General features: G+C 43.0%; 1 protein-coding gene across 8 annotated transcripts in view; it reads right to left on the reverse strand.

Annotated features, from left to right (window-relative positions):
- setd5 (SET domain containing 5) overlaps positions 1-15,514 on the reverse strand; it is a 34,338-nt gene extending 18,824 nt beyond the window's left edge. For 6 of the 8 annotated variants that reach the window (XM_034143767.1, XM_034143744.1, XM_034143709.1 and 3 more), the window contains exon 1: positions 15,067-15,514. The gene's annotated coding sequence lies outside the window, so the exon portion shown is untranslated. The remainder of the gene's footprint in view (positions 1-15,066) is intronic. The other 2 variants (XM_034143759.1, XM_034143736.1) reach the window with 1 other exon arrangement.
- Between the last annotated feature and the right edge of the window lie 783 nt (positions 15,515-16,297).

The following is a 16,297-nucleotide window of genomic DNA, read 5'->3' on the forward strand; positions in this document are numbered from 1 at the left end:
GACTTCGTTCCAAAAGGTGGATATTTATGGCCCAAATCTTGGACAGGTAGTGATAGGTAAAATTCCACATCATTTTAAACCAGAAAAACAAACATCGCATAGGCTAGTCAGACACAACTGTGTTTGTGACTAGTAAAGGACAAACAGAGAATGAAGGCCTGTTTGTCTTTGCTGGAGGTAACAGCAGTGCTCAGTTGAACAATGACAAAGGCAAACCCTCTTTACATGCCTAATGAAGGACCACATTTGCTGACTCATGTTGACAATAAAGGCTTTCATGTTAGAAGCAGCAGAGATTGCCATAATGTGTGTAAAATGATATATGGTAGGATAGGCCTATCTCTCATTTGTACAGAGGCTCCCAGCATGGAGAGGGGCTGTTTTTGTTCTCTCCAAAGAGCAGGAAAACAAACAGGGGCTTTTACAGCTCTGCTTACACTGAACCTCCCATTAGGATGCAGTAATAAAGGAAACCAGCAGGGGGCGCCTTCCTCCAGACGCCTGGAGGGGTGAGTCACCCAACAAGAGGCCCAGCCCTCATCATGTGACCACATTCTGCTGAAACACTGACCCACACTCCTGTGCTGTGCTCTCCTCTCTCTCTCTGCCTCTCTCTGCCTCTCTCTGCCTCCCTCTCTCTGCCTCCCTCTCTCTGAGACGCAGAGACAGAAGCCACGCTGCAGAAAGAGGAACGGCCCTCTGTTCACACGCTGAGGAGACCATTTGGCTTACAGCAAGGTCATCCCTCGGGCAAACATGTGCAAAAACGTTACCTCACAAATCACCAATGATTGAATTGACTGTACATATCTAAAAAAAGATTAATTAGAATTTGAATTGGGAGGGATGAAACCCTCTTTAAATGGTCACACATGCAGAGCACACAGCACAGTGCTGCCCTCACTCTCCAGCACCGGGGCAACCACAGCCAGGCCGGGGACTTCCAATAATGTCAAGGTCAGTTCAACAGCGCTCGCTGACAAGCCTTATCCAGCTGGAGACACTCACTGGGAGGTAGCAACATAAATGTCAGCAAGCTTTTAGTTACAAGGGAGAACATTCTGCTACTGCCATTGCTAGCAAACAGCATTTTGAATGTGTTTTGAGATTTTCACATTTCGTAAAATGTCTGAAGCCTCTATGCGTTACAAAGTTGTTGGTTGCTAACAAGTTATTCAAACATCTTAACGTCATCAAACCGAATATCAGCCCCCTCTATCGTCCTGGGGACACGCAGGCATGCAACCATGATGTTGTTCCTTTATGGACTAACATTAGATTTTCACCTCTGGCGATTGCATTTGCGCTCCAAAAATAATAAAATATGTTCATTTTGGAAAAATATCATGCTGAACAAAACGTGTGAGCATTATAGACATAGTGTTGACGGCAGAGTTTCCGTTAGCCGTTAATTACCGGACTATGACCGGTAAAATATGCTGAAGACCGACAAATAGAACCGGCAAATCTAAATCTCTCCGGCATTAGTTGCGCCACTTATGTGACAGACAAGAAGAGTCAATACGCTACATGCACAGTCACTTCCTTTCTAATGTCTGACATTTAATGTGGAGAAAGAAATGTATCCTCCTGAAGGGGACATTTTGACCCCTCATGTAAACAAATGCATAATGCTGCACTATACTTTTGCCGCCACAGCCTCGTTGCCAAGCAAGGTGTCCTTTGATACGCAGGCAGTCATATCATTAGCTAGAGCTAGCTAGATCTGATCGATATGGACATAAGCGCGAGTGAAGTATAACCGGACGCGAGAGAGAGAGATCAGAGATCAGATCAGCTGCTGCTGACGGAGACACGTAGCTCTGCATGATCACAGCCCCGCCCGCTGTGACGGACAGGTGAGCGGAGCAAAACACACACTTCAAGTTAGACCTAACACACTTAGCTAGTTTATCTACCTCTGGAACAACCTAAACTAGTTATAAATGTGTTTATTCTTTACTGTCGGTTCACTCATTACTGGATCAGCCAGCTGCATGAGAGGGAAGAAAACAAGTCATCACTGCACTGCTCCATGGCCTCAATGGAAACAGAGACACACAGGTACATACCGAAACCGATTATGGTAACAAGAAAAAATTAAGATTTTGTTAACTCAAGGACTGATACTGTTTAAATATGAATCATAAGATACATGAACAGCGTGAAAGGGGCCGTGATGGAATTTGTAATATACTTAAACATGAAGTCATATCCGGATCCTTTTCCAAGACCACTGGCTCTTTATTATCCCTATTATTGCTGCCTCACGGAAATAGCCACCTCACTCCTAGCAAACTCACAAAGGGAGTCGCTATTTGGGCCTCTTCCAAAAGAACCAGACGGTGAACTAGGAAGGTACATTCCTACGAAGAAGGAAAGCCTTTCTTTACCTCGCTCCCTCCTACTCCTCCCTCCCTTCCTGGTTCGTTCCTCTGGCCATGAATACCGGGCTCAAATTACCAGCAGGCTCAACAAAGTATTTTCACTTCCACCAGAACAGAGGCCATTTTGGAGACAAGTCCAAGGGGGAGGGATATACAGACAGAATGAACAGCAAAGGAGACCCTCTCTCTCACATAACTATCTTGCCTCTTTTTTTTTTGTAATACCGACATTAAGTGTTTGGTTGACGTGCTGTTTTACTATCCTTTAACATCTAAATGTATCTCTGGGTTGAATCAGCGATGTAAAATGAATATAGAGGGGACAAAGAAATCCAACCCTGAGAGCATATGCACAGCAGATCAAAGTCACATACACACTAAACCACACCTCGTCTGAGCAGACCTCAGAACAGCAAGTTCTGTAAGCATTAAACAACATACTGAAAGAGCAAAAATAGAAACATTATGCACATACAGATACACTAACCAGAGAAGCTATAGCCCACCACATTGATCCAGTGAATGACTCAAAGCAAAGTCTCGCCTTTGCTCCTGAGGTCATAGATGTGAATATTACAGTTATGCAACGTTGTCCACAACAGCAAAACATGTCAATGACTCAATTGAGCTGAATTCTATTATTTTTCAACGCTGCTTGGACCAAAAATGTGGCAGGGAGCAGTGACAATGTAATGTACGGAAGTTTTGGTACATTTCAAGGGCACATTTAGTTCTAGTTTCTATAATTCATATCTGAATATAACAACCCAATAAATACTACACAGGAAACGGAAACACCGACACATATGCGCGTCGGCAAAAATACCTCCGCACATTACGGAATCTCATCATGGAATTAAAGCTTTCATTTGTCGTTTTCTGAGGTCAGAATGATATTATAGGTCTATACATGTTGATACAAGGCTAGGCTGCTGCCTGACTCACTGCTGCTGTTTTGTTAGCCTTCTAACATGGACCAACACAATACAATACAATTGGGAGCATGCACCTGAGCAAATGTATTCACAGTAAGGTTGCAGGGCAGTTTTGTCCCGATTAGGAAACTTTAAAAGGGGCGTCATTATACTTTATTCCCTTTATTTCCCAAAATACAAGTAGGAACCTGAATACAAGCATAATGGTGCCCCTTTACAGTATACCGTTGAAGGTAAAGAGATTGATGAAGGCAGCCTCTCACTCTGTAACTTCCATCAGCGGTTCAATTACCCTAATGTGCATCTGGACATCAGGTGAGATACCTCTACTACTTTCTGTCTATACTATCCTACAATCACAAAAGTAAAAGTATGTGTTACTAAAAAATATATTGTTATGACGGGAGAGGAATTCATTTAAAACACAAACATTTTCATTTTTGGGAAGAGATATCCACAATTTTGAGATATAAATAAATAAATACATATTGTTTTAACTATCGAATAATATTTTCCCTAAAATGTATTTACATACAAATACATTTCCCATAGAAGAAAAGTTGCTGTTAATTATAGTTCTTAGAAAGAAAATTCTACAAATAAATTGTTATTTTTTCATAAATATATTCACCCTACAAAGTGAATGTAGTTCATAATCAGTCTTTTAATCTGGTCTAAAACATGAAATCAACTGGAAAGATATCTGATTAGTTAGTTGGATTGTGTCAATCAATGGCCAACAGGTCAGGGTCTGTCCACCATGTTGTTTCCACATTTAGCTTCGAAGTGACCGCTAGATGGGCTATACATACACACAGGAACATACTAACACAGTTTGGGTTTGAACACACTGTCCATGCTCGCAGTGTCCACCTGTGCCTCGCACAACCTCCACAACACTTCCAGTCCAGTGAGATTACACCCGCCCCCTCAGTCTGCCCCCGCACACATGCTAGCTGTAGGAAGGATATGAATATCTGCCATTCCCCAGCACTGCGCAGGTCGAGCTGCAGTCTCAGAGAGCGCCAGGAAATTGAAGATGAATAACGGACAAATCAAGACAAAAAGAATACGTGGCCAGAGAGAAAGCAAGGCTCATTGTAGATCTTATTTCACTCACCCAAATATATTAACAATATGACAAGGAGGTCCAACCACACCCCTATTCACATACACAGAGACCTGATGACAGGTAACCAAATTGGATTGTACACCCTCACTACTACCCTGTTGCAAATGTCACAAATGATAAACATACAGCTTGATGACATGATTTAGTGCGAGTCAATGTGAGAACAGGCCTTGATTAAAAACGTTTTGTTCTCAAAAATATAAACAACAAGATTGGTCTGCACAGACTATTGATGTGTGGGTAAAGCAGTCTTCACACATTACGTGATTTTCTCTTTGCTCACTGCGAGGCCTTGCGGTGAAACCAACTACTTAAGTTTGTTTCTATGGTTACATCCCAAGCTTTGTTGTGCAGCTTCATACAGCTGTTATCTGACTGGTTGCTGCGGAAGGTCAGCTGCAATCAGGGTCAAAGTTGAAAAATAATTTCAACTTTGAGCACAGCGCTAGATCAGGGCTGGGCAATTATGGCAAAAATCATAATCACGATTATTTCTGGTCAATATTGATATCACGATTATTAAATACGATTATTCATTGACTTTGAAAACATCAATTTATTGAACTTTAAAACAAATTAAAATAATAATTTGAACAGTATGTTTTTAACAGTTGAATACCCTGAACTTTAACGGTACGTCCACACAGCAGCGTTAAAAAAATCTTGGAGGTGGGCGTATCTGAAGCTTGAGGATTTTTTGCGAGCAACCAATCACATGAATCTCCCGCCCGCGACATACGAAGCAAAAAAGCCCGAAGTAAACTGGATATAAACTCCCCAAAACAGGCGAAAACCTACCACTGTCTCTGCCACCTCCCTCCATGCCTGGCTCCTCCGGTTTATATCCCGGTAGGTCTGGTCATAAAGCACCGGGTGATTGATTCGCTACCGCTAATTTCTCCTCCATTTTTTGGAATATGAGGAAATGACCTGCGGTATGTCTCTCCCAGCATACACGCCGTTTGATTGGCTAGAGCTTGAACTGTCAGATTTGCGTACACGGGAATTGATTGGCTGACGCTTCCACCTCAGCCTCAAAAGTTGAACATTGTTCAACTTTGAATCCTGAAAATCTCCGCTTGCCTGCCCACAATCCATTTCGGCGAAAAGTGAGGGAAAGTGACGTCACCCCATTCAAAGTGAATGGGCAGAAGCGTTTCAAGATTTTTTTAACGCTGCTGTGTAGACGTACCGTAAGTCTGAAAAACCAATACAAAAATAAATTACAATTAAATAAATAATATCAAAATAATAAATACAATACAGCTTTATTTATATAGCACTTTAAATCTCCAGACCAAAGTGCTGGACAGGCAAATAAACAAAACATACAAAAAGTAACACAGCTCAGCTCACACACACACCATAAAACAAGTACAAGTAAAAACAATAGACAATTTAAAAGCAACGCTCTAAAAGATGTTAATACGCTAAGGAGAAGAGGTGGGTTTTAAGAAATAAATACCAATAAAGAAGATAAACAAATATTTTGGAGCGCACTTCCACAACCTACTAAACATATATAAATATGATAACTAATGTCACTTACAACCTGTAATGTTTAATTATACTGCTACACGCAGTACTCTTATTTTTGGTAACCCCTTATCCAGAAACAGCGAGCTAATGTGCTGTTTACACGAGAACGCAAACGGTTGTATTCGCTACTTTTGTCTTTCGTATAGCCCGTTCGTTCACACAAGGCCGTAACGGAAACGGACCCCGCAAACGATAACGGGTCCCAAGGTGGATAGATCTGAAAACGGAACGCTCTGGGGGGCCAAACGGCTCCGTGTGTACGCCCTATACGATCATTTCCTGATAACGATGAAGCCATAGCCCCACCTCTCCCCACCTCTGCTGCTCACTGCTGTAGCATGGTCAGTAGCTACTGCTACTGACCATGCTACAGATGTTAGTGCAAAATCTACAGCTCCTCTTCCACAACCATCAGCAACAAGTGGACATGTAGAATTACATGAACAGTTGAACTACATGTTGCTAAATCCACCGCAGGGCATAAACAGAAGGGCGACCATGCTCTGGGTCTTCTTCGCTACTTTTGGTGTATTTTGTGGCTAAAGTACAGCGCCACTTACAGGCCCGGCATATGTACTACAGCGTCTCCAGCGCTCCCGAGCGGTCTTGTGTGAACGGAAGACTTTTTTGATATCGTTTTCGGTTCGTTTCGTATGCGTTTGCGTGTAAATGGGGTCTAAGACACTCCGGCTTGGCGAGGTTAGTGAAAGTTGACTGAACGCTAGAGACCGGAGAATAGAGACACGGCAACTAAAGCTTCCCTTGTAACGTGTTTATATGGATTTATTAAACAGACCGCAAGTCACAACACAACCTGGCTGAGAGGGCTTTTAGGGAGGGGTGAAAGCGCACGCGCGGGCAGGATGTATAACGCAAGACAAATTGAGAGCATCATCGCGAAAGGGAATGCAGCAAAATAATAGTTTTTTTTCGATTACGTTGTTTTCATGATCGTTGCAAGGCAAAATCGTAATCGAGATTAAAATACGATTAATTGCACAGCGCTAGAGTACAATCGTAATGGGAGAATAGAACCTCTGCCAGGTTGGATGGCAGTGCTATTTATGGCATATTTCCACTGCACGGCTTAGTACGGTATAGTTAGGCCTTGGTAGGCCAGGCTCACTTTATGCTGCGTTTCCATTACAGTTTAGGAACTGGGGTAGTAACTAGGGATGCTCCGATCGATCGGCCACCGATCGATATCGGCCGATACTCACTCTCTACCGATCGATTGGTGCTCTCTAAAAATGCCGATTGCGAGAGCCGATCGCAAGATGTAAAATGATGACGTAAAATGATGACGTAAAATGATGACGTAAAATACATGACATTTTTCTTAGTGCGCGGCAAAACAAGCTCGCCAAAATGGCTTCACCAGTCTGGCAGTATTTTAAGGTGTCCGAAAAGGACAATAAAATAGCGATATGCAACGCGTGTGAAGCAGATCCTGCAGCTCCACCCGCTGTGACGGACCGGTGAGCGGAGCAAAACACACACTAACGGGCCGTCTCCACGGCAGCGTTAAAAAATCTTGAAACGCTTCTGCCCATTCACTTTGAATGGGGTGACGTCACTTTTTTTCGCTTTCGCCGAAATGCATTGTGGGCAGGCGAGCGGAGATTCTCAGGATTTTCAAGATCCAAAGTTGAACAATGTTCAACTTTTGAAGCTGAGGAGGAAGCGTCAGCCAATCAAATCCTGTGTACGCAAATCTGACAGTTCAAGCTCTAGCCAATCAAACGGCGTGTATGCTGGGAGAGACAGACCGCAGGTCATTTCCTCATATTCCAAAACATGGAGGAGAAATTAGCGGTAGCGAATCAATCACCCGGTGCTTTATGACCAGACCTACCGGGATATAAACCGGAGGAGCCAGGCATGGAGGGAGGTGGCAGAGACAGTGGTATGTTTTCGCCTGTTTTGGGGAGTTTATATCCAGTTTACTTCGGGCTTTTTGGCTTCATATGTCGCGGGCGGGAGATTCATGTGATTGGTTGATCGCAAAAAAATCCCCAAGCCTCAGATACGCCCACCTCCAAGATTTTTTTAACGCTGCCGTGGAGACGGCCCGTAAGAGTTAGACCTTACACACTTAGCTATTTTATCTACCTCTGGAACTAGCTAAACTAGTTATAAATATGTTTATTCTTCACTGTCGGGTCACTCATTACTGGATCAGTGAGCTGCATGAGACGGATACTGACAGGCTGTCAGGAGAGGGAGAGAGAGAGCACTTCCACTCATTTCTCCCGTGTTATTATCCAAAGTTAATGTAAACTTGAATAATGTACATCATTTGAATGTAATAATTATGTTGGTTGTTACACGTGCGTGTATTACAATTAAATCACGGTAAAATATATTCATTTTGCCAGCGATTCTCTCACTAGTTTAGCATACTCAGCCCGGTTGTTGGCCCGGAAAGAACCTCGATTTTGGAGAGCCAGAAAAACTGTGAAAAATTACCCGCTAGTCGGAACTACGCCTAGTGGAAACGCAACCAAAAACGGGCCGGGCACGGCACGGCACGCTTAAACCGCGCTCCGCACTGTAGTGAAAATGCGCCATTAGATGATGCAAACATCTGGCACCACAGTAAGAATTATTATTATTGTACTTTGAACTTTCAAAGGGGCCTGGGTTAGGGCTGCACAATATATCAAATATGAATCTCGAATCTTTCGCCAGAGCAAACTAAAAGGTTGTCCATCTGAGGCAAAGGAACAAAAAGAAAACTCACTATAATGACGGACACATCTTCCCCAGTCGTGTTTCTCATGAACATCAGATGGACAGAAGGGAAAAGCAGTCCAGCAAGAGGGACATTCTTTTACAAACACCACTTTGACATGAAGTGCTTTGATTTTAGAAGCTATTCCCTAGTTGACTTACAGAACTTTATCGGAATTTATCAAAAATTGTGAGCAATACTAGATTATGACTGTTGCTCAAAATGATGGATAACAATAAAGTCTAACGCAACCGGATGAGATTTATCTCTACTGGATAAAGGCATTTCCCCACTGGGGGCGTCACAAGTACAACAACAACAACAACACGAGTAATGCTAAATACCTTACTGCAAATATTTTGCATCAAAACTATTCCTACCAGTGCAGGAGGTTACCACTCGTCCTATAAAATAAAAGGTTCAAATGCCAGGCAGTAGACCAACTACCACGATTCTATTGACCCAGAGCGTCATTTGGCAATCTGTCTGGAGGTAAATTGTTGTGTAGCCATTTTATTATTTTTAATATTAGTGGAAAGAGAGGATTTGATAACCTGCCTTTGTCAAAGTTGAAAGGAGAAATTAAGTTTGAAGTCTTCATTGGGAATACGGAGCTTCTGTTTTATGAAATGTTACTGTTGGATATGTCCAATCCGCACATTGCGTTTGATTTATGCCTTTATTCGCAGTGTGATAGATCAGAAAAATTGTCTTAGCCATGAATACTACTGTTTTGTAGTATTAATGACCAAAAACAGCAGTTCAAAAACTATAGACACGAAAATACATGGAAAAAAAAAAGCCTCGATGCTTCAACTGTAGCAGCGATAGCGCTGTTGTGATGCTGAGCGGCCAGTGTCCTGGGAGCGCAGTGTGGGTCGCCATTAACACAGCAATGTCCAGTTGCCTGAATAGACCGGGACCAGACTGGGGATAAGGGACACACAATGGAGAACAAAGGCCAAGTAGGTGCTATCAGAGGGGTGGGGGAGAGAGCAGTGGACAACGCGACACAAAATCAATCATCTGTTTCAGAGCAAACAAGCCAACAACCATCAGTTTGAGGCTCGCTAACATACGAAAAAAGGAGGGACAACAAAAAACATAGTGTTGCCTGCTTGACTACCTTTCTTATTCACTTCTGACTTTCCATTTCCCTCTAAAGGAAAGCTAAAGGCAGGCTGCTTTCATAAAGAATGAATCCTCCTCATCATAAAAAAACCTCCAAAACAAAAATGTAAAAAGGTACGCAAATTAAACCTAGCTTAAATCTTCATTGTTGTCCATTTGAGATTGTTGGTAGACACACAGGCTTCACAATGGCAGTACCCCCTGCAAGCCATGTTGTGTTCCAAATATGGGGAGGGGAGTTTTCCAAGGACAAGTCTAAAACAGCCGCCTCGTTGGATAAGCTCATGCTCTGGCATAACATAAACCAGAGACACCCTGTGCCTGTCACATGTGATCTTCATGACAAACACGTTTACATGACATTTCCTGGCCGACTGTTTAATCAAAAGCGACAGAAAGGCTTGTCCTGGCTCCACCTCCAAACAACATTAGCAGAACAACAAACATATTGAGACTAACCAATACCAAATGTGTAAGGTGTCGCACAAGACAAAAAGTCACAGATGATTGGCAGCCATTTTGAACTGCTGTAGGGCTTCAACTGTCCTGCTCTGTCTGTTAAAGGGTCAAAAGGAAAACAACTAAACTAAAAGATCTTGAGGAAAAAAAGTGTAAATGTGTTTGTGTATCTTCCCAACAACAACCATTTGATCAAGGCCCCTGTGAAATGGAAAAGCCTGGCCAGAGCCATTTGTTTCCTCTTTTGTTTTTAGCACTGCTGCTGTGCATTACAAAACAGGGCAGCTGTGAGCGCGTTGGTGTCGAGTGGCTTGACTTTGGTGCAAACGCTCTCCTGCTTGTTTTTCTTCAGCCCTGCTCCTTATTTGCTCTCTCTTCCCCTGACAACACCCTCTGAGCAAACACACTTGGAAATGTGTTGCACATATTGCAATCTACGTTTCACCTTGCACAAAGTATGTGGTATTCTCGATCATTATTTGGTCTCCTTAGTTACATGAGAAAAAAAGAGACACACACAGGAACGGGGGAGAGGGTTGGAGAGGAACGAGAAAGGAATGTGGTGAAGCCTAAAATGTCTGCCTGGAGTTCTAAAGGTGGACAGACCACTCTGATTATTACTGAGCTTTCTCCTGCTATAAGTTCGGCCAAGTATCACAAGAAAGCGAGACAAGCAGCGTGACAGTGAGAGAAAGAAAAGGAAATGAAGGACAAAACATAAGGGTGCAATAAAACAAGAACAGGGGAGAGAGAGAGAGAGAGAGAGAGAGAGAGAGAGAGAGAGAGAGAGAGAGAGAGACGGTGAGAGAGAGAGAGAGAGGGTGAGAGAGAGATGATTACGTAGATTGCTTCCTCCGCCTCCTCCATTATTCTCCCAAGAAGCATTGCTTCTCGGCACGAATTAACCAGCACAGCCCTCTGCAACACTGCTCCCCCAACGCAGAGAAAAGGCTGCGCCCCATTGGAGCAGCTCCAGAGCTCCTGCACCAATAGAAATTCACCGAAGAGGCAGGCGTCAGAGTGACTTGTTTTTAACCCTGTTGTGCAAGTCGGACAGACACACAACACACAGCAGCTGCAGAGGGGAAGATGCAGAGAGGGCTGGTTACATGGACTGTCGCTATATCTATCCCCCATGCTTCTCATATGCAAAGAAAATACAAATAAATACATATTTGACTCAGTAGCTTAATATTTTATATAAGACTAAGAACATGAGTTGCTATAAGCTAATACATGTTAGTTAAACTACAATTCAAGATCAAATGCACATAATTGATCCTGTAAATGTAATATGTTTGATCCGTATACGTGCAGACCCACAATACTTGCTTGGTTGACTTGGTCACATAAGCACAAGACGCAGGAAACCTTTTTAACATATCAATAGCTACACCTGCCCTCAATGCAAGGATACAAAGTGTCATCAGCATGCAAATGAAAAGCTAAAAGGACAGGGTTCTCCCCCTCCCTTATTCCTCACAGCAACACCCCCTGCTCCCTCTTTTCCGACCGTCTGCACCAAGACAGAATCCTGTCTTCTCTTTTTGGAAATCAGCCAGTATCCTGCTTCACTCTGTCTTTTACAAGCAGGAACACAAACCGGGATTACAATTCTGTTCCGAGTATGATCCAGACGCACTACAACACAGTGCTGACACATTCTACTTATGTTTTCAAGGGCATGTCACCTTACAGTTACATTTCTTGGTTTGTAACCACTCTGTCAATGAGAAAGACAGGCTTTAATTCTTTAGTAAACACAAAACTGGGCCAGGCTAACCTTGTATGTCCATACATTCCTTAGATCCACAATGTTTTAGAGGCCCATATTGGGAAAACAAGGGTACATCCTGCAGACAGATCACACACACACACACTAGTACAGAACTACTTTGAAAGCAGTCCTCTCTCACCGAACGTTGTAACCCAACACCCACAACACATGTATCTCACTCCAACACATAGTCTGAAGCTGCCTGAGAGGACTGGAAAACCAACATGGCGGGTCAGAGCAGCAACAAGCTGCCAAGCACTTCATTCTTAGCTTTCCCAGGGTGGCAGGGTGGGTTAAAATGGCACGTCAGGGTCAGGGGGAATGCTGGGGGGGGGCTCATGTTTCCAATGGTTCTGAGAGGCCAGGTTTGCATGTTGCAGCCCACACAGTCTATTAAAAGATGTGAAACATATTCAGAGAATGTCAGTCGCAACCAATGAAAACAAGGATCAGTGCACTGCATCATGGCTTCCAACAGGCATCAAGATCAATCCAAATACTTGGTGCTGGCTGAATGCTCTCAGTGGGGCACAGGTGAAATATTTGTATTTATGGAGCAAGAAACACACAAATACATTATTTCAATCTCAAAGAGTTGATTTTAACCATGTTTTTGGGTGGTTTGATTATCCTTGATCAGTGAACGCAGTACTTTAAAGTGAGAATATATTAAATATGACTGTAACCGAATCACCCTGAAACCAGGTAGTGTGCAGAAAATAATTGAATCCAAACGAGGAAAGATTTCTGAGAGTATAAATTGTAATATGTTTGGAGCTGAAATTATGACAGGTACGACACAACTATCACTGCAGAGATGTAATCACACATCCGTGGGCACATGAATTGACCTAACCATGTCCGAGGTATTAAAATGAGCTGGTTCTCCGTGTGTTCTCCGTGTACCCGGCTCCGTGCTCCGCACGATGCGGGGCTTCGCGCTGCAGCTGAGGGGAGAGCCGCTACAGGCGACGGCGAGGGCAGCCATTAATGCTCCGAAACAGCGGGGTCCTAATAAATATAAAAACTCACAAAAACATAACACTAGGGCGCTTTCTAATCTCACAGTCCATTCTGCCCTGTCCCAAACCATGGCAGTGGCTAGCTCACAGATCTCAGTGTTACATTTCACCTCATTTAATTTCAAACCTTTATTTATCCAGGTGTATCCCATTGAGGTCATTGATCTCTTTTAGATCATTGACCTCGGAATGATTATCCACTATATTTCGGAAAGGTATAGCTTAATATTGAGAACCAAACTCAATCTAAAAATGGGAAGAGTTACATGTAGCATTCTCTCATATCAATAAAAGGTCTGAATAATGTGAATAATGTAATGCCACGCAAGTTCTTTACAAACGCATCCGCTTCGAGGTCTCTAACTTGCTCGAAACTTGTGATTACTGCATTCCTACTCAACAATGATATTCACACGTTGAAATAAAAATGGAGGCTAAAAAAGGAAACAAGAGCTCCCCTCTAAATACCACCCATTTCTCTTAACCGCCACAGAGGCTGGGGGTTGGTAGGTGGGGGAGGTGAAGAAGAGCAAGTCACTATCCAACAGATCTGGTTTTCTGATTGCTGAATACCAAAACACACAGGGAAAGAATAACAAGCACAAATAGAGAAAAACACAACCCAGCCACAGCTCGATTCACACGCCTGAGCGAAATCAGGAATGTTGCCAAAGACAGAAGCATTAACATGATGTAGTCAAACACCACCATGATGCAGACACTATTATTTCATAAAAATAAACGTATAAGTGCAAAAACCTACTGCAATAATAGATGCAGCTTAAAAAGTCAGGTTTAAACATAGTTAAGGTCCATGGAATGTCTGCAGAAAAGAAGCGGTTCAAAATAAGGACACAATCAACTGGAAAACATCCAAAAAGTTAGCTTAAAAGCTAATATAGCATTTGTTGCCTATGGCTGGTCTGCTAACAAACACAGCAGCTGGCTGCTCAGCTAACATGAGTCGTCAATAATGATCTAATTGCAAGTTATGTCATTGATAACTTGAAAAATTCGACAATTTTGGCGTCCCAGAAAAACATTGAAGACATTAATGTCGAAAGGACAGTGCCCAAAATATATTTTGGCTTCCAACTAACAAGTTTGCATATTATCTTAACGATACTGCCTGATTCTGAACTTCCCTACTAAAAACATCTGTTGTAGGTCTAACGTACTTATAGGCTAAACTCAACCTAATAACATCTATGTTACATTTAATTAATTACATATGCTGTGCTGCTAGAGTTGTTTGGTCTGTGTAACGTTAGTGTATGTTTAGGCTTTGCGGAGACACATTATCGAAACTTGCTCCACAAAAAAAGATTAAAGCAATAGTTCAACACGACACAAATCCGTAGCTTAGAGGGTTTGTGGCAAAGCACAATATCCCTATAACGTGTATTGGTCGTCCAGGTCGTACAACGTTATAACGTTAACCAAGTGTGACTGGTTTGTTCCTGGTATCAAAACTGAGAAAAACTGAACTGCAGGGACCCTGAATGGAGCAAACGTTACACCAGTCAAACTCTCGAAAACTTGCAGGATGGTGTCGAAAGCTTTGGAGACATGTTTGCTTAAAATAATGTTTTAGCATTATCTATTATAACACTATTAGTGTTGTGGATTTCCACACCAACAAGCTTGCCATCAAAAACAACACGAGGAGCTGATCAAAAAGTCATGGAAGATCAGTCCAGACACAGAGCAGCACTGCAGGCAGACCATCAACATGGAAAGCTTGTTAGCAAGTCACTTTAACAATGTGTAAAGATAGTGAGGACAACCAACTTGTTCTAATAAACTTATGTGGACGCTGAGGAGTTAGCCAAGTTGGTTAGCTTCATGGCTACGTTAGGGGGACTGAAAACATGATCAATACTTGTCTGTAAATGGAAGCAGTAACATACATATAGCAGTGTTATATTAACAAATATTCAAAGTACTCACCTAAAGAGGCATTCCAAACTTGAACAAACGAGGCAAATGCATGTACAGTGGGAAGTCCTTAGAGTATCCCAACATAAAATCCAACCAGACCAGTAGGCCTGCAAATCGGCCTCGGAGTCTCCTGTATCCTTTGCCCTTAAAAGTAGCTCCCCCTCCAGGGGTAGGAAACAAACTTCTCAGCGTCTCCTACGCATAGGCGGAAAGTTAAATTCCCTGTCCTGTTCAGGTGCACTGCATCCATTGAGTGTCTATTATAGATCCCCGGTGAATAAATCCATGTATTTTAGTGTATTGTATATATACAGTCGCTATTTATAATGGGATATATGCTGCTGTATGTGATACAGGGCTCTGATTCTGTCTCGGGTCCTTACACTCGCAGAGGCGCCCATCCCCCTCCTCACCGGCATCGACCGCGGGTCCCAGCGAAACTGACACACAACCACGCCACGGGGTTTCCCTGGCGACAATGCAGGGGCTCTCTGGCTGGGCGGCCCTTGCTCTGATGTCCCGCCTCTCGCTAATGATTCGATATCAATGTGTCAGTCATGTTACACACGACGTATACATGAAAGTCTTTGGGTAATTTACAGCGTCGACGTTTTTTCTCTACTAACTACGTCAAACGGGGCGGGCTCCTTTTTCAGGAGCGGTACGACATTTCAGTTCCATTATGATATGTGTCTACTGGTGGTGACTGCAAGCAAGGAGAGCGAGAGGGGCTGGAATCGGGAGACGCTTTGACAACCAACTGAAGATCGGTGCCTCCTTATTTTCTGGAAATTATCGTTATAATATGAGAAATTCCATGGGATTTATTTTAACTCGTTAGTGGGATTATTAATGCTTTTTATTTGAGGGTTGTATGAATCTATTTAACGTGGAAGGAGCTTTCATAGCAATTCAGAGTAGCACTAGCGTTAGCTACACGGGGTCTCTAGGGCCCAGTTCCAGGGACACCAGAGTCAGGGTTGGCCCAATGGGTCAGCCCCACCTACCGGCACGTCAGATGAATGGAGGATGAGGTGTTGCTGTGTAGCATCTGCTGAGGTGTTGGACAGGGAAATTGACCAGTGCTCCTGAGTTGCATCAATTGATAACTTCTCCCTCCAGTCCTACCTCTGTTCCCGCTACCGAAATAAGTCTGTTCCTACTCCCACACTATGCAGACATACTGAACAAGTGACCGACACAACGACACTTCCCGTCAGCAGCGGCTCAATATAACCAT

Source organism: Trematomus bernacchii, unplaced genomic scaffold (assembly GCF_902827165.1).
Source record: "Trematomus bernacchii unplaced genomic scaffold, fTreBer1.1, whole genome shotgun sequence".
In the NCBI taxonomy this organism is placed as follows: Eukaryota; Metazoa; Chordata; class Actinopteri; order Perciformes; family Nototheniidae; genus Trematomus; species Trematomus bernacchii.